Genomic DNA, 24,247 nt, shown 5'->3' with positions numbered 1-24,247 from the left:
GATCATCTTGATTTAAATATTCTTTCAATGTATCGTACGGAATGCTTCGCGTGAATGGTGGTCCAAATACGATATTTATATCATTCAAATTGATCATTTCCGTATAGCTTGTGGAATAAAAGTTTATATCGGGTTTTTTATAAACTCTAAGTTCCATTGGCTCGTCAACATCGGTTCGATAGCGTAGAATTTTTTTGATGGCACAGTCGCGCTTTTCTTTGATATCATCAAACAACATTGATAACAAGATATTTTCCGAATGCGCATAATATGAATTATCTATAATTACTTGATTGACAATTTTGCGTAAACGAGGTTCTAGAAATCGTGACCAACCAATGAACTTGAAAAATATTGCACTGCCGTACACGACAGAGCTGTAATACTTGATATTGAAGTACATTGGCACATAACATTTAATTATAAATTCAACCAGAATTCTTAAATTTGCATCTGGATTTTCCGTTGTCACATATAATCGCAATAATCTAGTGGCCTTGGTGAACCACCGAGAATGTACAATTTTCCCTGGTTTGATGTTAGCCAGATCCACCGGAACCACGCCGCTAGAAATTGCATGAGCCATGTCGTATAAGTACTTCGAATCGGTGGAAAATTCAATTTTTTCTGGAGCAGGGGGCATATTTTGCAACTCAATTTTCTGGAAGCCATCCACCACCTGAAAATATATAATAATAAAATAATTAAAATGGTTGACAATTAAAATAAATGAGTGATAGCAATAACTTACCGGAAGAGTTTCACAAGTTTCGATTTGACGGCTCAGTTTTCCGGTTGCCGATCTTGGTCCAGTGCTGGTTGATTTATCCAAAGCTTCAAACAAATGCCGAAACGGAAGTTCGTTGAAGTGTAGAAGGCAAACGAACCAACAGCAATTCGAATCGTATCGTATAATTCCACCGTGTGGGCCAGTGTTTGTTGGCTCACCGTCAGTGCATATTCCAGTGCATCCAGTGATATATTTTTATCGTTGAAAAAACCATTTAATTTGGTTGTTTTGTATTCAGCGGTTTCATGTTCCAGTCTTACGTAACCAATCTATTCAGAATTGGGTTCTCTCAAAATAACAAGATGAGGTTCTTTTACCATCCTAGTATGATACTTGTCATCAATTTTATCTATCGTTAAAGTATCATCTTTTCTGCTATCGAATGAAAACGCTAACAAGTTGGTATCATCTAACCGTTTGCGAAGCACTTCTTGTCTGCATTTCTCTTGTTCTCTGCGAACTTTCGATTTATCCATGATGAGAGGTTTCCCATGCTTATCTTTAATTTTAAAATCTTGCAAAATAGCGGTGCCCAATGCTGATGCTACTCTGTCAGGCACATCAAATCTGTCACATACCAAGGTAAAGTTAAAACAATCGTATCTCTCTGTGTATTGCGAACTTGTGCTTCTATCCATATCTTCTTGAACCGGTGGCGGTGCGTATGTTGAATCATCGGGATCTTGGTATGTTGGCATTGATGACATAGACGTTGCTCCTTGCTCTTCAGTTTCCATAATAAATGCATCCATTGTTAGTCTTCTCTGATTATGTTGATCGTGCATGAACTCTTTGAGGCGTTCGGGAACCCAGCCGCATGCACATGGAGCTGCCTTCAAATCGCATTTACATGTTCCAATGTAAAAAATTGTTTCCAGAGATTTTACATACTCTGTAAATTGTTGGGTGTTGTTCCTTCTCTTGATTTGCTCTTGACACTTGTCAAGCAATTTATTCAATTTATTAAATACACTTTTTTCAGCATTATTTCAATACCAAGTTTTTCCCAAATTACAATCAACTTATCTTGTACTTGAATAGTGAATGATTTATGGGGAAACTTTTTTGTTCTGTTTTAGCACGTTCGCTTAAGTAAAAATAATATCTCAAGATATCCAGATGGGTTGGTAAATTAAGATCAGTTAAATCAGTAGACACACCAAAAACAGTAACATCATGCTTGGGTATATGACTCATTGGGTTTTCGATAGTTGTTGATGTAGTTGCTTCATCTTGCGGTGTAGAGGATGGTGGATTCATTGTAAACTTTTTGATTTGGAATGGTCACTTCACTTATTATTTTTTTTTTTAAATATTTTTTTATCTGAAATTAGCACTTCACACTTTGATTTCTTCACAACGACTTAATGCATTCACAAAAACTGTTGCGTTATATATGGTCTACGAGACGAGGTAATTACAATGAAATGGTAATTTCAATTCTACCTGCTGTGTCTTGTGGTGGCTTAAAAAAAACAAGACAAACAATTTTACGATCTGCACTTGTGGCACAGTGATACCTTCATTTTTTAAAACGGTTGAATAAAAAACCCACACAACTATGTTTACGACATGCAAATGCATCACAGTGATGCCTTGGTTTTAAAAGGGTTGTAAAAACGCTAATTTCTAATAATTTTTTTTAATTTCTTTTCTATTACTAAGTTAAATTCATTTTTTCATTTACATATGTTCTGACTAAATAAATTTCTAAAGAGAAAAATAAACTCCAAAAAGAAAAAACCTATATTTCGCTGATTTTTTCATGTAAAGTGCAAAACCGGCGATTTTTTGAAATGTTTGTATGGTGAACCCCCAGAGGGGTTCCAGGGGTTGTGCCACTGGGATCGGTGGGTCGGGCCTCCAAAGTTAGTGGGGGTCGGTCATACATTTGGACTTGATTGGAGCACTCTAAATGGGTCAAAGTGAGATTTTTCAAAATTTGCCCCTACCCAAAAGTTCCACCCAAATTGGGGGACATCAGAATTCGCTTTAGAGGTATGGTTCCTTGGGCAAAGTTTCTTATTTTGATCCCTAGAATATGATTTTCACAGAGCAATGGGCGATTTTTTTGCCTCCCCACAAATCGACCCGGCCTAGTATACATATAATCCTACAAAATAATTGTGTTAGTGAATATGGCAAAGCGTAAGGCCTTATGCAAGCCTACTTAACATGACCTATTTACTTTGGAATTTTCAAAGAGAGAGTATGGATCCTTTATACAATGTTAAATTTAAAGCGTATGCCGGATGTTGACAGCTCAGTTTTGAAGCTCCCTTATCAGAGTAACATACACAAAGGAACAAAAAAGAGGAAATACGATTTCCGGTTGTAGTAGAAAAGAACAGAATGCGGATTTTTTTAATTCGAATGTTTCTCAAGTTATATGGCATTTTCACCTTACCTTACAAAGGCGAAATTTTTGGTGTTTCGTTAAAAAAACCACAAAATGTAAGTAAATTGACAAAATTGACTTAAAATGTCTTTTGGAAGTGGTAACTGACAAGCTCTCATAAAATTTAGTTCCAGATATAATTACAAAACCCCGAAGAGTGGGGTGCTGCTCGAAGAGCGTTATATAAACATACAAATTAAAATATAAGTGGTAAATTTTTTTTATTGCTTATCGCCAGCTTACTTCAAAAAACCCCTAACTAACAAATTTATAATTTTACAGAAGAAGCAAAAAACAATTCAATTTTACATATCAGTTTTTATCGGGGTAAACAAATTCTAATTTTTACAGCGGATGTATTTTAATACGCCATACCAGAATCTGTGAAAAATTCAGTTTAGAAATATATGTTCATTGGGTTTAAACTTATTACTTACTATGTGCCTATGTGGCAGCTTTATTAACGATAGATTACTGTTGTACATAAAGCCCATATAAAAGTGGGTTCCTCAAAGATCCTTTAAGGCGGAACTCTAACATAGCCTCAGGGGCTTTCCAGTCATTAAAAATTTTACCTCGCTTGTCAGCTGCTTGAATTATATAGAATCGAGAGTCGCTTAAGCCGGAAAGTGCGAAAGGATGCCCGATTAGTAGCTTAGTAAAAAATGTATGGTCTATACTTCTGGCTATTTAACTAAAGATGATTAATACCTCCGTATATGTGTGTGCCTTGAGGTTTTGTCTAAGGCACCACGTGTGGGCGGATTTCACATAATTGTTCTAAAAACTGATTGGCGCTATTAATGGAGGTGGTCGCAATTGTTGTCCGGGTCCGCAAAGTATTTTCGTGTTAACAAATTGATGTGTCGGTATGTATTTCATTGATGGCTGTCAGCAAACTTACTTCTCAAAATAAGAGCATAATAAAATATCTTCAGTTTTTAGTTCATTATTTGTATATTTTTTAAAATAAGCAGCACCTTCTGTATTATAAGCTTATTAATCAAAGGAAATAAGCCTTGGATAAGATGGACATTTTTTACTTTAGTTCAGTAATTGTGAATGTGTGTATGTGTTTTATACACGACAGAACAGTTCGCTTCACGCATAGTTTTGGGGAAAGCTGAGTGACTAGAGAATAGCAAAGAAGTTAGCAACAGAATGGCTAGAATTCTTATAACAACATGAGTCGAAAACTAGTAGTGTATAAGAACGGTCATGCTACACAATTCGTCGGAAAATTGAGACGGGTGAGCCAAATATCCCGAAGAAGGTTAGGCAAGCGCGATTAACGACAGTAAACTCTATGAAAAAGTACAAAAGGAGTATTTGATTCGCAACGTGTTGATATGATATTTTCAGGGTAGGGTGTAATTCCGAGTGCGGCGTATGTTTATATGTTTATTGGCCTTTGATTAATTGATATTAAAACTCGAGGATATGTAAAATCAACAGCCTAAAGTGTATGTTTGTACGTCGCAATCCTGTTATTGCTCAAAATAATCGATGTCATTCACTTCCTCAGACCATACAGACAGATTTAATGATAGCGTGATTGGGTGAAGCGTTCCTTGCGTTGGTAGGTAGGTACGTGTATCATAAATTTGGTTCAATCATGAAATATATTATGTCAATATTTACTTATTGTGTTTAAGTGTTAATTATCTGTAATCAAATTTATTTTGCTTGCTATCACAGAATACACTTTTAACTGACTAAATCTAAATGATAAAATTTAATGATAGAAAAATGTGTGCAGCGATATTTACTAGTTCGTTAAATTTAAAAAAAACTAAATTAACATTCAACGTTTCTAGTAGCACGGATGATTCGCGTATCAGCACTTACATATATTCTTCCGACCACATAATTATTTGCTTTCATATAACCCATATGATTGATTGCTTTACTTTCTCAAGAAAAGAGAATATCAGATTCAAGCATTAAAAACATTTTATGCATAATTATGTTTCAACAACATTAAGGAACTCCCACGTAAATGAAATGTATTGGTTTTATTCAACTGGTATGCTATTATTCTGAACTAACAATCTTACCATCTGGTGACACAATTCAAGTTATGCCGATATGCCGTAACAATAAATATAATGTTTTCAGTATAAAAATACTTCTGCTGTTTTGTCAAAATTGTTGTCATATTATTGAACTCATTTAAGTGCATTTATTTCATTAAATTAACCTTTTGTAAACGTATGTAAATAATGTAATGCGAAAAATAAGAATGAAACATAGGAACTTCAATCAATTTTATCATAAAACAAGTAAGGAAGGCTAGGTTCGGGTGTTAACCGAACATTACATACTCAGCTTTGAGCTTTGGAGAAAAAATAAGGGAAAATCTTACTTACTTAATTGGCTCTTAACCGTTTAAACGGTTATGGCCGTCCAACAAGCGGCGCCAGTCGCTTCTACTCTCTGCCAACCGGCGCCAATCGGTCACACCAAGGGAGTTTAAATCGTTTTCCACCTGGTCCTTCCAACGGAGTGGGGGCCGCCCTCTACCTCTGCTTCCATAGGCGGGTTCCGATAGAAACACTTTCTTGGCCGGAGCGTCATCTTTCATTCGCATAACATGGCCTAGCCAGGGGAAATCAAGGGAAAATCACCATGTAGGAAAATGAACCTAGGGCAACCCTGGAATGTGTTTGTATGACATGGGTATCAAATGGAAGGTATTAAAGAGTACTTTAAAAGGGAGTGGGCCATAGTTCTATAGGTGGAGGCCATTTCGGGCTATCGCCTTAAAGGTGGACCAGAGATGACTCTAGAATGTGTTTGTTTGATATGGGTATCAAATTAAAGGTGTTAATGAGTATTTTAAAAGGGAGTGGGCCTTAGTTCTATAGGTGGACGACTTTTCGAGATATCGCCATTAAGGTGGACCAGGAGTGACTCTATAATGTGTTCGTACGATATGGGTATCAAATGAAAGGTTTTAATGAGTATTTTAAAAGGGTTCTATAGGTGGACGCCTTTTCGAGATATCGCCATAAAGGTGGACCAGGGGTGACTCTAAATTGTGTTTGTATGATATGGGTATCAAATTCAAGGTATTAATGAGGGTTTTAAAAGAGAGTGGCCCTTAGTTGTATATGTGAAGGCGTTTTCGAGATATCGACCAAAATTTGGACCAGGGTAACCCAGAACACCATCTGTCGGGTACCACTAATTTATTTATATATGTAATACCACGAACAGTATTCCTGCCTTGATTCCAAGGGCTTTTGATATCGCACTGCAGAACTTTTTCATTTTCTTCTACTTAATATGGTACCCATTTTACAAAGTTTTTATACTCAGTTGAGCAGAGCTCACAGAGTATATTAAGTTTGATTGGATAACGGTTGGTTGTACATATATAAAGGAATCGAGATAGATATAGACTTCCATATATCAAAATAATCAGGATCGAAAAAAAATTTGATTGAGCCATGTCCGTCCGTCCGTTAACACGATAACTTGAGTAAATTTTGAGGTACCTTGATGAAATTTGGTATGTAGGTTCCTGAGCGCTCATATCAGATCGCTATTTAAAATGAACGATATCGGACTATAACCACGCCCACTTTTTCGATATCGAAAATTTCGAAAAACCGAAAAAGTGCGATAATTCATTACAAAAGACAGATAAAGCGACGAAACTTGGTAGATGGGTTGAGGTTATGACGCAGAATAGAAAATTAGTAAGATTTTGGACAATGGGCGTGGCACCGCCCACTTTAACAAGAAGGTAATTTAAAAGTTTTGCAAGCTGTAATTTGGCAGTCGTTGAAGATATAATGATGAAATTTGGCAGGAACGTTACTACTATTACTGTATATGTGCTAAATAAAAATTACCAAACTTGGATGAAGAACACGCCCACTTTTTAAAAAAAAAAATTTTAAAATTCAAATTTTAACAAAAAATTTAATATCTTTACTGTATATAAGTAAATTAAGTCAAAATTCAACTCCAGTAATGATATGATGCAACAAAATACAAAATAAAAGAAAATTTCAAAATGGGCGTGGCTCCGCCCATTTTCATTTAGTTTGTCTAGAATACTTTTATTGCCATAAGTCGAACAAAAATTTACCAATTCTTCTCAAATTTGGTAGGAGCATAGACTCTATCACGGTAACTGTTCTCTGTGAAAATGGGCGATATCGGTGGAAGCCACGCCCAGTTTTTATACACAGTCCACCGTCTGTCCTTCCGCTCGACCTTTAACACAATAACTTGAGCAAAATCTGATATATCTTTACTAAACTTAGCCCACGTACTTATCTGAACTCACTTTATCTTGGTATAAAAAATGGCCGAAATCCGACCATAACCACGCCCACTTTATCGATATCGAAAATTACGAAAAATGAAAAAAATGCCATAATTCTATACCAAATACGAAAAAAGGGATGAAACATGGTAACTGGATTAGTTTATTGACGCAAAATATAACTTTGGAAAAAACTTTGTAAAATGGGTGTGACACCTACCATATTAAGTAGAAGGAAATGAAAAAGTTCTACAAGGCGAAATCAACAGCCCTTGAACTCTTGGCAGGAATACTGTTAGTGGTATTGCATATATAAATAAATTAAGAGTCCCGACAGATGTATTTCTGGATCACCTGGTCAAAATTTGGTCGATATCGCGAGAACGCCTTCACATATACATCTAAGGGCCACTCGCTTTTAAAACCCTCATTAATACCTTTAATTTGATATCCATATCGTACAAACACATACTAGAGTCACCCCTGTCCCACCCTAATGGCGATATCTCGAAAAGGCGTCCACCTATAGACCTAATGCCCACTCCCTCTTAAAATGCTCAGTAACACCTTTCGTTTGATACCCATATGGTACAAACATTCTAGAGTCACCCCTGGCCCACCCTAATGGCGATATCTCGAAAAGGCGTCCACCTATAGACCTAATGTCCACTCCCTCTTAAAATGCTCAGTAACACCTTTCGTTTGATACCCATATCGTACAAACATTCTAGAGTCACCCCTGGCCCACCCTAATGGCGATATCTCGAAAAGGCGTCCACCTATAGACCTAATGCCCACTCCGTCTTAAAATGCTCAGTAACACCTTTCGTTTGATACCCATATCGTACAAATATTCTAGAGTCACACCTGGCCCACCCTAATGGCGATATCTCGAAAAGGCGTCCACCTATAGACCTAACGCCCACTCCCTCTTAAAATGCTCAGTAACACCTTTCGTTTGATACCCATATCGTACAAACATTCTAGAGTCACCCCTGGCCCACCCTAATGGCGATATCTCGAAAGGGCGTCCACCTATAGACCTAATGCCCACTCCCTCTTGAAATGCTCAGTAACACCTTTCGTTTGATGCCCATATCGTACAAACACATTCTAGAGTCACCCCTGGCCCACCCTAATGACGATATCTCGAAAAGGCGTCCACCTATAGACCTCATGCCCACTCCCTCTTAAAATGCTCAGTAACACCTTTCGTTTGATGCCCATATCGTACAAACACATTCTAGAGTCACCCCTGGCCCACCCTAATGGCGATATCTCGAAAAGGCGTCCACCTATAGACCTAATGCCCACTCCCTCTTAAAATGCTCAGTAACACCTTTCGTTTGATGCCCATATCGTACAAACACATTCTAGAGTCACCCCTGGCCCACCCTAATGGCGATATCTCGAAAAGGCGTCCACCTATAGACCTAATGCCCACTCTCTCTTAAAATGCTCAGTAACACCTTTCGTTTGATGCCCATATCGTACAAACACATTCTAGAGTCACCCCTGGCCCACCCTAATGACGATATCTCGAAAAGGCGTCCACCTATAGACCTCATGCCCACTCCCTCTTAAAATGCTCAGTAACACCTTTTGTTTGATACCCATATCGTACAAACATTCTAGAGTGTCCCTTGGTCCACCTTTATGGCGATATCTCGAAAAGCGTCCACCTATAGAACTAAGGATTACTCCCTTTTAAAATACTCATTACCATCTTTCATTTGATACCCATATCATAAATACACATTCTAGAGTCACCCCTGGCCCACCCTAATGGCGACATTTCGAAAAGGCGTCCACCTATAGACCTAATGCCCACTCCCTCTTAAAATGCTCAGTAACACTTTTCGTTTGATACCCATATCGTACAAACATTCTAGAGTCACCCCTGGCCCACCCTAATGGCGATATCTCGAAAAGGCGTCCACCTATAGACCTAATGCCCACTCCGTCTTAAAATGCTCAGTAACACCTTTCGTTTGATACCCATATCGTACAAATATTCTAGAGTCACACCTGGCCCACCCTAATGGCGATATCTCGAAAAGGCGTCCACCTATAGACCTAATGCCCACTCCCTCTTAAAATGCTCAGTAACACCTTTCGTTTGATACCCATATGGTACAAACATTCTAGAGTCACCCCTGGCCCACCCTAATGGCGATATCTCGAAAAGGCGTCCACCTATAGACCTAATGTCCACTCCCTCTTAAAATACTCATTAACAGCTTTCATTTGATACCCATATCTTACAAACATATTCTGGAGTCACCCCTGGTCCACCTTTATGGCGATTTCTCGAAAAGGCGTTCACCTATAGAACTAAAGCCAATTCCCTTTTAAAATACTCATTATCACCTTTCATTTGATACCCATATCGTACAAACACATTCTAGAGTCACCCCTGGTCCACCTTAATGGGGACAACTCGAAAAGGCGTCCACCGATAGACCTAAGGCCCACTCCCTCTTAAAATGCTCAGTAGCACCTTTCATTTGATACCCATATCGTACAAACAAATTCTAGAGTCAGCCCTGGTCCACCTTTATGGCGATATCCCTAAATGGCGTCCATACATAGAACTATGGCCTACTCTCTCTTAAAATACTCTTTAATACCTTTCATTTGATACACATGTCATACAACCACATTCCAGGGTTACCCCAGGTTCATTTTCCTTATTTTGTCTCCATAGCTCTCAACTGAGTATGTAATGTTCGGTTACACCCGAACTTAGCCTTCCTTACTTGTTTTAAGTTATATTTTGCGTCAAAAAAAAAGTCCAATCGCAATGTTTCGTCCCTTTTTTCGTATTTGGCATAGAATTATGGCATTTTTTTTTTAATTTTTTGAAATTTTCGAGATCGAAAAAGTGGGCGTGGTCATAGTCGAATTTCGCCCATTTTTAATGCCAAGATAAAGTGAGTTCAGATAAATACGTTAACTAAGTTTAGTAAAGATATATCGATTTTTGCTCAAGTTATTGTACTAACAGCCGAGCGGAAGGATAGACGGTCGACTGTGTATAAAAACTGGGCGTGGCTTCAACCGATTTCACCCATTTTAACAGAAAACAGTTATCGCCACAGAAGCCATGCCCTTACCGTTTCACAAGGATTGGTGAACTTTTGTTCGACTTATGGCATTAAAAGTATTATAGACAAATGAAAAAGGGCGCAGCCACACCCGTTTTAAAATTCTCTTTTATTTTTGTATTTTGTTGCAACATATCATTACTGGAGTTTAATCTTGACATAATTTACTTTATACTGTAAAGATATTAAATTCTTTGTCAAAATTTGACTTTTAAAAATTTTTTTTTTTTTTAATTGGGCGTGTTCGTCATCCGATTTTGCTAATTTTTATTTAGAACAAATATAGTAATAGGAGTAACGATCCTGCCAAATTTTATCATGAAAGCTTCAACGACTGCCAAATTACAGCTTGCAAAACTTGTAAATTACCTCCTATTAAAAGTGGGCGGTGCCACGCCCAAAATTTTACTAATTTTCTATTCTGCGTCATAAGGTCAACCCGCCTGCCAAATTTTATCGCTTTATCCGTCTTTGGTAATGAATTAGCGCACTTTTTCAGAAATTTTCGATATCTGAAGTGGGCGTGGTTATAGTCCCATTTCGTTCATTTTAAATAGCGATCTGAGATGAGTGCCCAGGAACTTACATACCAAATTCTATTAAGATACCTCAAAATTTACACAAGTTATCGTGTTTACGGACAGACTGACGGATGGACATGGCTAAATGAATTTCTTTTTTCGCCCAGCTCATTTTGATATATAGAAGTCTATATCTATCTCATTTAGTTTATGCCGTTACGGGGTACCGTTATGAAAACAAAATTAATTTACTATGTGAGCTCTGCCAGCTGAGTTTGAAAATGAGGTAGTAAAATAAATTTGTTTTATATTTCAATTACTTCATATGTATTTCTGTTGCCAACTGGAAGCAAAAATTGATACCAATCACGTAGATGGTGGATTTTCATAGTAGTCTTCTTCTTTCTTCGTTCGGTAAGGGCGTGAGTCACATCACACTCCATATGTGTATGCCCTGGCTCAAGGAACTTATGCTCAATCATTTTAATATTATGATTGCTCTCTATAAAAGCTATAAACATAGAGCTTACGAATGAGTTCTAAATTTGGCCGACGCATGAATCGATGTAGAAAATGATAGAGTCAACATGTTTAACTGCGGACAAAACCTTTAAATGTTGAAAAATACATGAAGATATTTCGTCAGCACCTCTTTGGCCAACATATAGCAAAAGGCTTTATTCCTTTCACAATCATATATGGTAAGATTTTAAGTATTCAATTGCCTCTTATAGTAGCAAATGGAGGTTTTCAGGTAAGGAGTTGGCAAAACTTGCTGCATCAAATATCTAAGTCTATACATTTTTGAGCTTCCCAGCCAGATCTTTGTAAAAAATCTTAGATTTATATGCTCTATCTGCATTTTTGTGATGCATTACCTGTTTTTCAGTCAGTGTTTTATATTCTGACGTATTCTTATTTATGTGGTCCATTTGGGATTTAAAGTAATCGCATTTACAACAAGTATTTTCGGTTGTTTGAATTTTAAGTTCATTGTGTGGAATATTTCTGAATATTTTGATAATCTAACAGGAGTTTCAACATCTTTACAGTACAGACTATACATTTTTGTTATTGGTAAATCGGAATGGCGGCCACCGTGGTGTGATGGTAGCGTGCTCCGCCTACCACACCGTATGCCCTGGGTTCGCACCCCGGGCAAAGCAACATCAAAATTTTAGAAATAAAGTTTCGGCCTTAGATCTCTTCGGAGGTTATCGCGCCTTACATTTATTTATTTATTTATTTAAATCGGAATTTAGATTTTTTGCACCTGAATCACGCCGACAATAGTGGCTTTCGTAGACAAGAAAACTATTAATATGCTCCCTAATAGTTTCGTGTTGTGGTTCTTTCAGTTTGTTTTTTGGAATTGATTTACCTCTTTTATCGCTCAATGGAGATTTTGGAACACATTTTTAAGAGCAAATTTTTTCGGCAACTATCTAGAGGTATGCACTTTCTTACTATCAGCAATCAGTTTTCCTTTTTTTGTCACATATAATCTTCCTAAATTTCTGTTGAGTTTTCTGTCTTTTTCGTACCTACTGTTTGCAGATGGTTGATTAAAATTTTGGATATTGTCATAAATATCTTGAGATGGACGATTTAATTCTGACTCCGAAATATTTACAGATTTCTTCTCTTTTTCTGATTCCGTGGTCACATTTGAAACAATATAGCCTGGATCTTTTATAGAATCGTCGCTGCTAAAGCCTATCTCGAATAATTGCGGAGAGGTAGTATTGATATCGGTTGGGATCGATTTTGCTAAATTATTTGTAATATGTTGAAATCCGCAATTAGCACTACAAGATGTTTCATTCGGTACATGGGGAACATGTAACTTACTTAAACAAAACGTATCGCCTATGGATAGAGGGATCGTCTAAAAATTAATTTTTGGAAGGTCCATTGATATAGCTCTTGGAATTCTGAACCTTTAATGAGACAAAGATGTGTTATAATGAAATAAAACCTTTTTAATGCAATATGGATGTTGGATAAACTTTAACCTACCTCTTTCATCCATTGTTTATTAACTTTAAGTTATGTAAATATGTATTGCAATAAAAACACTATTCAACGATTTCTTGAATCTAGCAGTTGGAATAAAAAAGTAAGTCAAGTTACTTTATTTGTCTCAAATAAGTCGTCTTGGAAAAATAACATATCTCTTATTATGTTTACAAATAATAGGAAATATATCATAGAACAAAGGCATAAGTTAAGTAATGATACGCATTTTTGGGAAAATATATTGAATAAAACATTACAAGTATACTTATGTACGTTTTCGAACAACAAACTTACTGTGGAATAAAAGCACAAGTTAGATATGCTATTTTTCCGCACACAAAAAATTAACAACCAACCGCTTCGCTTGCTGAATTACAACAGGATACATGAACACAAGTGAAGTGAGAATCAGCTGATATTAGAGAACTGAGATGTGGTGTTATTCCCTATGCAAACTGCAATAAATTTGACTTGAGCTGTTTGCCTTTAACGGCCCGATTCTTAGCGGTACCGGTAAAATAGTACACAGAACATTATGTAACCAAAAATCGTTACCAGTTGTTTTATTCGCGATTCTGTCCAAAGTGGAAACGCTGTCATCACCGAAAAACTCACCAGTGTCTGTGGTGAAATTTAAAAGTTGGTTTTCTTCGCTTTACCCATGGCGGAACGATACAAGGTGGCAGCATGGGACAGCTGAATATAAACTTTTTTTATTTAATTTGATACATCAACTTCCGGCGCAGTACGATTTTGACATTTGTCCATCGAATTTACAAAAACGAGGTACATGGAATTTTTATTTATGTTTGTAGGTATGTCAACATGCTGCCACCGTGTATGGTTCCGCCATGGCTTTACCGAAAATGTGTCACTCGTAGATACGATGTTAACGAATAAACGGGACGATGTGTATATACATATGTGCATACATGCATACGTTTTTACATAGCTTTATTGTAATATATACTGTGAAAGTACATGGAAATAAATATGTATAGCAAGAGGCAACACTTTTTTACTATTATGTTTACTTATTTGCGCTCACAATTCTTTATTTTTCAGTTTTGCCTTTTTCTAGACAACAGCTGTTGTGTGGTTATTTCGATGTAACCACCTACTTTTGTGGGTAAACAATTATCCGGCTACTTTCGTGGGCAGAATACCAAAGGGGTACAAAAGTTACCACATGAAGAAAGTTGCCGTGGTGAAGAAAGTTGTTACCACATTAGAATCAGGCTGTTAATATCTCGTTAACTATTGGAGTGATCTTCACTAAATTTTGACACAATATGAAATCGAATAAGGAGAATCCAACCATGATAATAACTTAAATTGAAAAAAATGGAGTTGTGCTGTTAGGCCTTGTGACCACAGATATATTCAGCTAATTGCGCTCCAACTTTATCATAAATATTTTTACAATTTCTATGTCAAAATTTTTATATCAAAGTTCAGCAAGAATGCATATGTCTTTGTATAAGGACTAGAAGTTTACGCCGATCACTTTATCAGCTGTGGCGGCGTAGGATCCATTGTATACCGGCGGCGGCTCGCCGGCCACCAACCCATACGGCTGCTCCCACTCATACCTACAATCTCCGTAGTAGAGTCGGGTGCAATGCCGAGTATCATCCCCTGCTCCCGTCTTCTCCTTCCCTGTTTTCCGGCAGCAATTGTGTAGGTCAGGGAAACAGACTCTTGGTCCCTACCTCCCTTTGCACCGTTTCCCAGCACAGAATATATATGTTCAGGACATCCGCCCAATGCAGCTCCTGCCATGGACGGTGCCACTTTCCTAGATGTTCTGGTCTCGGCGACGGTAACCTCTGGACCGGTTTCATTGCGCCATGTTGCCAGGCCGCATACCCAAATACACCGGGTACCCCAATGCTTACCCAAGGACGTCCAGTACCAGGGCCACAACAGCAGTTGCGTCCTAGCCTTCCACAACCCAGGCGTAGTCACCTGTCACTTACTCCCAGAGTGACGACATCTCTCTCCCCCCCCCCCCCCCCCCCCCCCCCTCCAATTCAGAATTCTGAAGTTAAATTGTAATGGATTAACTGGGAAGATCACTTTCCGGCGGAGGCCGAAAATTCAGCGAGAGGACGTGACCTCATAAGACAGCTCGATCCCGGCGACCCCCAAATAAGGGATATAAACCAACGCTCAGATTGCTTGTGGATGAACACAAGCGGGCGAAATGGGAGGAGCACCTAAGCAGTTGTAACCTCTCTTCCAGTGTAGGTAAACTTTAGGCCATCGTAAAGTCCCTATCGGATCCGTCTAGGCACAATGACAAAGTTTCCATCGCCTTTGGCGATAAAGTGCTGTCGGATGCGAAAAAATGCGCGAGCGCTTTCTGCCGACAATACATAATGCATCCTACGGTCGACAACGATAGACGGAGGGCCAACCGACATGCACATAAACATAAATTCATCACCGCCAAATAGGTTGAGAATGCCATCGGCCATTCTAAACCATCCAAAGCAGTGGGCCCAGACGGCATAGCCATGCCGATGCTTAAAAGCCTATGGAAAGAGGGTTTCAAATATTTAGCGCATGTCTTCAACCTGTCTCTTTCCACCTTTGTCATTCCCAAAAATGGAAAATGGCCAAGGTGGTCCCGCTACTAAAGCCTGGGAAACCAGCTAACATAGGAGAGTCATATCGCCCGATATCTCTCCTATCGCCAGTAGCCAAGACGCTTGAAGCCATTTTACTCCCCTACTTCAAAGCAAATTTGCAGCTAGCCTGTCATCAGCATGGCTTCAGAAAACTCCATAGCACCACCACAGCGCTAAATGCCATTAGCACACAGATAAATTGCGGTTTAAATCAAAACCCCCACCATAGAACAGTACTCGTTGCGCTAGACCTATAAAAACTTTTGATACGGTCAACCATGGCACGCTACTGCAAGATCTGGAAGGGTCTACCCTTCCCCCATATCTTAAAAGGTAGACCGCAAATTATCTGGGTGGTCGGCAGGCATCGGTGCAATTTGGAAACGAAACATCAAAACCAAGAAGAATTAAACAAGGGGTGCCACAGGGTAGTATCCTATCCCCACTTTTGTTTAATTTCTACATATCTACGCTACCTTCGCCACCAGAAGGAGTTACTATCGTTTCCTACGTCGATGACTGCACAATAATGGCCACAGGCCCAGGCCCACAGATCGATTAGCTTGCCAACAGAATAAACGGTTATCTCCCTAATCTCTCCATTTTTTTCTCCTTGCGAAACCTGGCATTATCACCGACTAAATCCTCCGCGACCTTATTTACAACATGGACGTCCCAAATGTCGACCATTTTGAACATCCACGTCGATGGCACTACGCTACCGACTGTCCTACACCCCAAAATCTTGGGTATGACGTTTGATCAGGATCTACATTTTGGTGAGCATGCAGCCGCAATTGTACCGAAAATCCAGAGCCGTAATAAAATCCTCTAATCCCTTGCTGTCAGTACTTGGGGAAAGGCAAAGAAACGCTCATTACCACATACAAAGTAATTGTCCAGCCGATTGCATGCTACGCGTCCCCTATATGGTCGCATCCCAACAGACATCTGATTGATGTGCCAACACCACCCAGGGGCTTAAGGAGTCATCTTCGTAAGCATTATGAGGAAATACGGCACCTGAGAAGCAAAAAAACAGAAGCAGGTCCTCAGTGAACTCCACAAACAGGCGTCGGGCATTTATGCCAGGAATTGCCCTGTGAATCCAGTAATCAAAGAATAGTACCCAAAACTTGCGGAAGCGGAACGCATACTCCCCAGGGAAACGCGAGTCCCCAGCTCAACTTCGTTCTGGATACTGTAATAGGCTAAACTAGTGAAAATTTTTATATGTTTATACCGTTAGTTAGTGAAACTTTTTATAATATGTTTATACCGTTACCGGCCTCTGAATTCATTTTGAGGTTACTTAAAAGCCGGTTTCGAATTTCCAAATTCTTATTATTTCGATCCGTGCGTCACCTAACGGAATTCTTCCCCCCCCCCCCCCCCCCCCCTTTTGTTCCTTTGTCACGGTGTCTTAACCTATCTCTGAAGTTTCACGTTTGTAGCTCAATGAGAAGTTACTTAAAAATCGACCTCGAAATTCAAAATTTTCCAAACTCTTATCTAATTATTTCGATCCGCGCGCCACCTAACGCAATTTTTTCCCTTTTGTTGCATTGCCTCGGTGTCTTAAACCATGTGTGATATTTCACGTTTGTAGTTCAATGAGACGTTACTTAAAAATCGATTGCAAGATTTGTAGATATTGAATATGAGGAAAAACATTCCACCGACTTAATATAAAGGAAATTATAATAAAAACTAATTTTATCGTTTGATTTATTTCGTCATCACAATTTCATGGTAAGCTACAGTGTAACTAGTAGTGGTTCGTTAAGGGTTTTGATATTTTATTAACACTGAACTAGTACAAGAAATTAAATGGAAGTAGAATTTAGGAGTATGAAACTTTACCTTGTGATAAATTTGTGTACGTACCAAGGTTCTTGGTTTCATATTCATATTAAATATATTCGAAGAATACACGAGAAGAAAATTTGATGCGAATGTAGGTATTTTTCATATGTATTTAATTAGCGAGCTTTGCTCATATTGCTTTATACAATGGGTTTTGTTATTGCACGGAGAGAATTTGTTACTTAAACCAAAGCAGAAACAAGTAAAATTAGGCAAGTTTTTCAACTTGGAAAATAATTTCTTGTTATTAAGAAAATATGGGATTTTTGAATTTTTCAATTAACAAGAAAATATTTACTTATTTCCGTCTTGATAACCAGTTAAATAGTTAAGAATTGTTTCCTTAAGTGAAGTACATATTTTCTTGCGTAAGCTGCAAAAATAAGAAATTGTATCCTCAAGTTAATCAACTTTTTGCTTAGTAAAATATCAATAACTAAGAAAGACCTTTCTTGAAGTAAGAAAACTTTTTCACCTTAAATTTAGTAAATATTTCCTTAATGTTAACTTAATTAATCAAGCAAATTTTTTCCTTAACCCAGTAAACCCTTTTCCTAATAAAACACAGAAATATACTAACACCCAATTGGGCTGGCATAGATTTTATTGAAATTTTTGAGTTTACAAGTGAATTCGTTTTTAAAGTATCTAATATGAGTTACATGAAGATATGTACAGAAATGCTTAAAAATTAATGTTTACTTAAGTTAATTTAATGAATCATTTTACCTATGTCACAAAATATCAAGTTTGAATGCCGATTTACCATTTGGTAAACGAAATTTTTGTAGTGGCTTACATTTTAGTATTTCAATATTTATTTTTTTACATAAGGTAGTATGTTTGTTTATATAATAGCCATATAATGGTCATCCGTAGTAGATATTTCGATTGTCTCTAGTATAAAGTATACACTGTCACTAATTCTAACAATATCGGATATGTTATAAAGATTATCCTCGAAGTACAAATTATTATTTAGTTTATACAAAGTGTTTTTAAATATAATACTGTCACCATGCTAAGGACATATTACAATAATTACAAATTTAAATCTAGGTTCACAAGTATAGTTTAAAATAATATTTGTGAATATTAAGCAACATTTCTTTGCTACAGAATACGATAAATTTATTCTCGAACAAGTTACATGCGCATAGTTAACAATTTCTTTATGTTTGGATTCAAACCGCATACACCATCGATTTTTCAATGGGGCACATTTTCTAACAATCGAGGGATAATGCAGCAATAAATGGTGTCTCGGTTTTACAGAATCATTGAATACATTATTATATTGAGTATGATGCAGCCTTATTACGTCTGCTAATTTTCTAATATTTTCAAAAGTGAATTTATTTGATAAAATCAGACGTAAAATTTCTTCAAGTGAGCAGACATATTTCCATATCTCATTCCCTGGTCTTGGAAGATAAATATTTTTACAAATCCTTAAATGTTAAGTGAAAAATTCATTTAAAAATACAATTTCACGTATTCAAATTGTATACTTACAAAATCAGCAGACCCTAATTTAAATTCCCTTGGAGCAGGCGAAGTAGCAGCCCCTAAAAACTTCCGGAGCTTTATCTCCCAGGTTTCCTAAAAATGTTAATAATGTATAAACCAATTTGCTATAAAGCCGCCATGCTTCCAAATATTACGTTTTGTTTCTGTTTTTCATTTGTCTCAATTTCGATTGATTTTAATTTTGTCCTTAAGTCGTCTCTAAAGATTTTCCCAATATCGCTTTCTGTCAAACATAACAGCGTTTCTTGATCACTAATTCCAAAAGCTTTGTAAAAACATTGAATTATTGGAAATGTGCATGATGATTAGTATAAAAAAGCATAAATGTAAGTTTTAGAACTCAAAGTGCTTACTTGCTTATAAATATTTTCCAAAACTTGAAACACAAACGAAATGCAAAATTCTTTTAGCAGTGCATAAAATATTTGTTTCTTGAAATAACTTGCTAAAACTATTTACATTTGTGCATTTTTTGTTTGGGCTTATTTTAAATATATTTACTTACAATTTATATGCCAAAATAACGTGTCCAATTTCCACTCACTAAGTCTTTTCAACAAACTATTCGCCATTACTTGTTTTATTTTTTACTCACTGGTATGAAAAACGTCTTTTCACTTTAAAATGCAACCACTAACTTGAAGATTTTTGTGTGCTTGCGGTGCCAATAATATATTATTTTTAAAAGATGTCGTTATTATGTCTGGTTTCGTTTATCTTAATAGCCAATGAGAGTCCAAGAAACTTGGTGGGCGATGCGAAAAAACCAAGAAACGTTTTGCTTCATTATAGAAAACATTTCTAATTTATTTGCAAGCTTCTGCTACAATCTGTTGTATCTAGATTCAAACTAAGCAATATTAAGTTTTCTTGATAATTTTCACAGTTTTAAAACGTGTTTCTTTATATAAATTTGTTGTTGTTTGGCAGCAAGAAAATCGTTTGCCTAATTTTTTCTTAATATAAGTAAACCCGACTCTCAAATTAAGTAAATGTTAAGAAATATTTACTAAAAAAAAGTAAATATTATTTTTATTTACATTTTTCTTGTATTTTGTTTTTGTTTTTTAATAAGAAACAAAATTTCTTATTTCAGGAATAGTCGTTTTGTTAATTCAAGTAAAAACCAGGTCAATATTGACTATATCTTAAATTTTTGGAATAAGAAAATATTTTTCTAGATTTAAGTAAAACATTTTTCTCCGTGTGATATTAGAGAAAATTTGTAAAGTTTACAAACGGCGATATTTAATAGGACACTTCGTCATCAGCTAGCTTTTCGGGAGCTGAGCATTGAACTCGATCAGAACTTGGTCAGATTTTTACAGTATTTGTTTTTAATACTTCCGCTGTTACTATTACATCAATATGATCATATGTATTTAATTAGCGATCTTTGCTAATATTGCTTTATACAATGGTTTTTGTTATTGATGTTAGAGAAAAATCGTAAAGTTTACAAACGGCGATGTTTACTACATGTTTCTGAATTTCACTTCTTCATCAGCTAGCTTTTCGGGAGCTGAGCATTGAACTCGAATCTCCAACATTCATATCAGAGCAAAGGCAGATGCCTTTAGCTACTCAGCCATATGAATGTCCCGTTGCTCGCTTCACAATTGGTCTCTAAGAATTGCCTTTTTGTTTCTATTCCTTTTATTGACCATGTAGGCACATACATTCTGTATGTAGTTTATTCCTAATAGTGTGGATATGATTTAGGCGCGCTTTTGAAAGCTTAGTAACATTTGGTCGGTATTTTTCACTGTAGAAGTCAGTGATGCAAGTAATCGAGAATAAATATATATATGATTAAAATGAAGGTGGGTTTTCCGCAGAATAAACGATTACCACACTTATTTTAGTGGTTTCATTTTTGACAGGTAACCCATCTTCTCTGGTTTGTTTTGGCTAGAAATATGTACTGGAAAAACTGTGTGATACGAGTAGGTTTTCATATCGGGACTAACCGAGTTTGTATCAATAAGTCTACCTTCGATGATAAACAGAAAATTAAATTACTTAACAATTTGTTTTATTGAATGATACCTTAAACTTTTTAAATGCTTTAAACATTTCTTAAACGCAACGTACAAATTATCGTAAAAGCAATATTTGTTTAATTACCACTCAGCATGAATGTACATACTTGAAAGTATCGTAAGCGATATTCCCTTTAAAATTTATTAAAAACGAAAATTTTGGTATTCTTTAGAAAAGAACACTTAATTGTTGTTCTATCCATTAAAGTTTAGTTTTAGTATTTAATGGTTTAAGATAGAAACAATAAGAACAGTCCGCTGTAAAATTTTCTTTTTGGCGCTAACGATTCGAAATATTGGCTCGTTATTTGATAAGTAAATTCAAGGGTTGCCTGGCAAAATTTGCAAAATTTATTTTGCTCACTCTGAAATATGTTGTGCAAAAGTGTACTCTCAAAAACTATATATGTATAGGGTGGATGTACCAGTAACCGGACACTTAACTTTTTTTTGCTTTTGAACTCTTCTTGGTTACATTTTATAAGTGATATTAAAAAACTTTGAATTTTCAAATGACTATTGCTTAATTCTAAATCTAATAAAATCAGCCACTTCGATAGAAAACTCTCTATTTTTTTGGAAAAATTCCAGTTACCGGACGCTCATGATCTAAAATAAAAGAAATTGTTTTGTAACGTTTTATAACGTTCATTTTATTTTTATTTAATATTTAAACCAAAAAAATAATAATACTAGAATTGTGCGGTTGTTAACTATTTCTAGTAACCGGACACTTTGTCCCGATTCTGGAAAACACTAGTATTTTTATTCCAGTATCCGGACAGCTGCATTTACAAAAATATATACATATTTTCACTAATTTTAAACTGTTATGACGTTTTTTTTTATCAATTATTTATAGAATAACAGTTATTTGAAACACTTGTCACCAAATTATTAGTAAAAACTCACCTGATAGAATTGAAGTACAACTAGCAAAAAAAATTAAAAGTAACACGTCTTAGCACTTCACTTAACAGACGTAAACTAAAAGTAAAACAACAAAGCTTCTTTTGAAAATAAAGCAAAAGGCAAATTACGAAACCGTTATATATGAGTGGCTTCCAATGAATTTTTCGAATTGCTTATTTCAAACGATTAAAGTGAAAAATGTCCGGTTACTGGTACATTTGCCCTACTTACATAATATACGTATTACGTTAAACATGTGTTAAATACAAATTAGTTCTTTTAGGCAAGGTGCACACGAGGCAACGCGTCATAGACGCGTATTTGACGCTGCTGGCGAGATCTGTACGCTCTGATGCCGAACACATGTACATGAATGGATAGCTGCACACGAGGCGTAAGCTGCATGAAAGTGACAAAGCATGAAAACTTCATGTAGCTAAGCGTACAACAATGTTGGTCGCTGAGCGTACGTACGTTTGAAAAAAAGGAAGAACAAGATGTTTGTTAAAATTTTTTTTTGTATGCAAATTTTTGTATTTAGTTAGAAAATGTTATTTTAGTTAATAAAAGTGCGTGAAAGCTGTATTACCAAAGCGAAAAAGAGTATTCAACACCATAAAAGCTTGGTTAGGCATTGTTGAAGTCATTAAAAGGCTAAAAAGTGTTGGAAACTAGAACACTTTTTTCTCTAGTGCGTGGTGGTGTAAAGTTGCCTTTCATAATTTACAAAGGCACGGGGATGCAAACAACTTTTAATACCAATTTTCCTTTGGCTTCTGGGACGGATATACCTGCAGAAATTTAATTTATTATTTTTTTTTTTTCAATAATTGTTTGCTTTTTGTAGCGACGCTCGAAAGTAGCTACATGTCATATCTTGTCCTCGTCTATGAAGCTACGCCTCGTGTGCATCTTGCCTAAAGGCGGTGACACAATGACATTTTTCATATAGATGCGTTTAACACAAGCTTATGCATTCCAATAACATCGCCACAATCAACCAAGATTTTGCGTTTGTAAATATGAAGGAACTTCAGACTTCGCAATTGAAGTTTATTACGCCTTGCCGATTCACAAACAAAATTTCGCGAAGCACTGTTGTAAACATTCTCCCTATACAACAAAAATACTTGCTAACATATTTTGTGTCGTATTCGATTGTTATGTTGCAGTTTTTAATTGTGAAAAATGTTAGAAAAATAATTTCACCTGCAAAGTGTGCCAACACCCTTAGCCAAAGCAAATGTCAAATTCTTCTTCTTATGATTTGCATGGAACAAAATTGGGGAGTTGGCTACCTTTCAATTTCAGATAGCGCTAGTGTCGCTCATTCTACCATTCTCCAGAAAAATACATGCAATCTACTCATAATGCATAAGCATGTATTAAACTCTTCTATATGAAAAACTGCTTATGTTCGGAGCTGTAAGATACTAGCTATCATCCGGTGGCAAAAACCTGGGCCAGATATATAATTTTGCATGTAAATGCAACAACAACGATTTGAGCCAGATAAATCCAGATAGAAGTCTGGTTCAATTTGTGAACCAGATAATTTGTTAATTACTTCTTTTTAGGTTGGCAACGCGGCCTTTAATATACATACTTTTTCAAAAATAGATGTCGCTGCTTAGCTTTTCGACGTATGAGTTAAATGAAAAACAGTGGCGACATCTGCCTATCACATTTCACGTGTGCGAAAATTTCACGACATCTGCTTCTCAAGTCTCTCAATGATCCAGAGCATTCCCGTGAGAATTGAGCGTGAGCCGGAGCTGTAAAACTCACTGAAAGACGGCAACTATTTTTCAATGTGTTGTACGCTCATTTAAATAAACGTAATATGCATACAAAGCCAAATATGAGTGTACAATAAAATATGTATAATTAATACATATGTACATAGGTAGGAATTAGTATTGGGTTGTCGCATAAGTAGATGGACGACCGCGACGTGCTAGACTTATAAAAGTCATATTTTGTGTGTTATTGCGTTTCGACTGTGAAAAAATAATGTATTTCAAACTCAAAAGTGCGAATAATTAATTGACCCCTGCTCAAGCCAAAGCTATATACATACATATTTTGTATGTACATTAAGGTGGTCCATTAATTTCAAACGGTAACAACACAGTCAATGATAAAAATAA

At 36.4% G+C, this 24,247-nt stretch overlaps 1 protein-coding gene and 1 long non-coding RNA gene across 9 annotated transcripts in view; both read left to right on the top strand.

The window, feature by feature from the left end:
• Positions 1-24,247, top strand: part of Mmp1 (Matrix metalloproteinase 1) — a 422,620-nt gene that overhangs the window by 130,317 nt on the left and 268,056 nt on the right. The gene's annotated exons all lie outside the window — the stretch shown is intronic.
• On the top strand, positions 2,808-22,698 carry LOC137244349 (uncharacterized). Its single transcript, XR_010950918.1, has 2 exons — positions 2,808-4,775; positions 22,372-22,698. It is a non-coding gene; the product is annotated as an uncharacterized lncRNA (long non-coding RNA).

Source organism: Eurosta solidaginis, chromosome 3 (assembly GCF_040869045.1).
Source record: "Eurosta solidaginis isolate ZX-2024a chromosome 3, ASM4086904v1, whole genome shotgun sequence".
NCBI lineage: Eukaryota > Metazoa > Arthropoda > Insecta > Diptera > Tephritidae > Eurosta > Eurosta solidaginis.
The sequence above is the reverse complement of the archived record's forward strand: the minus strand, read 5'-3'. Positions and strand labels throughout refer to the sequence as shown.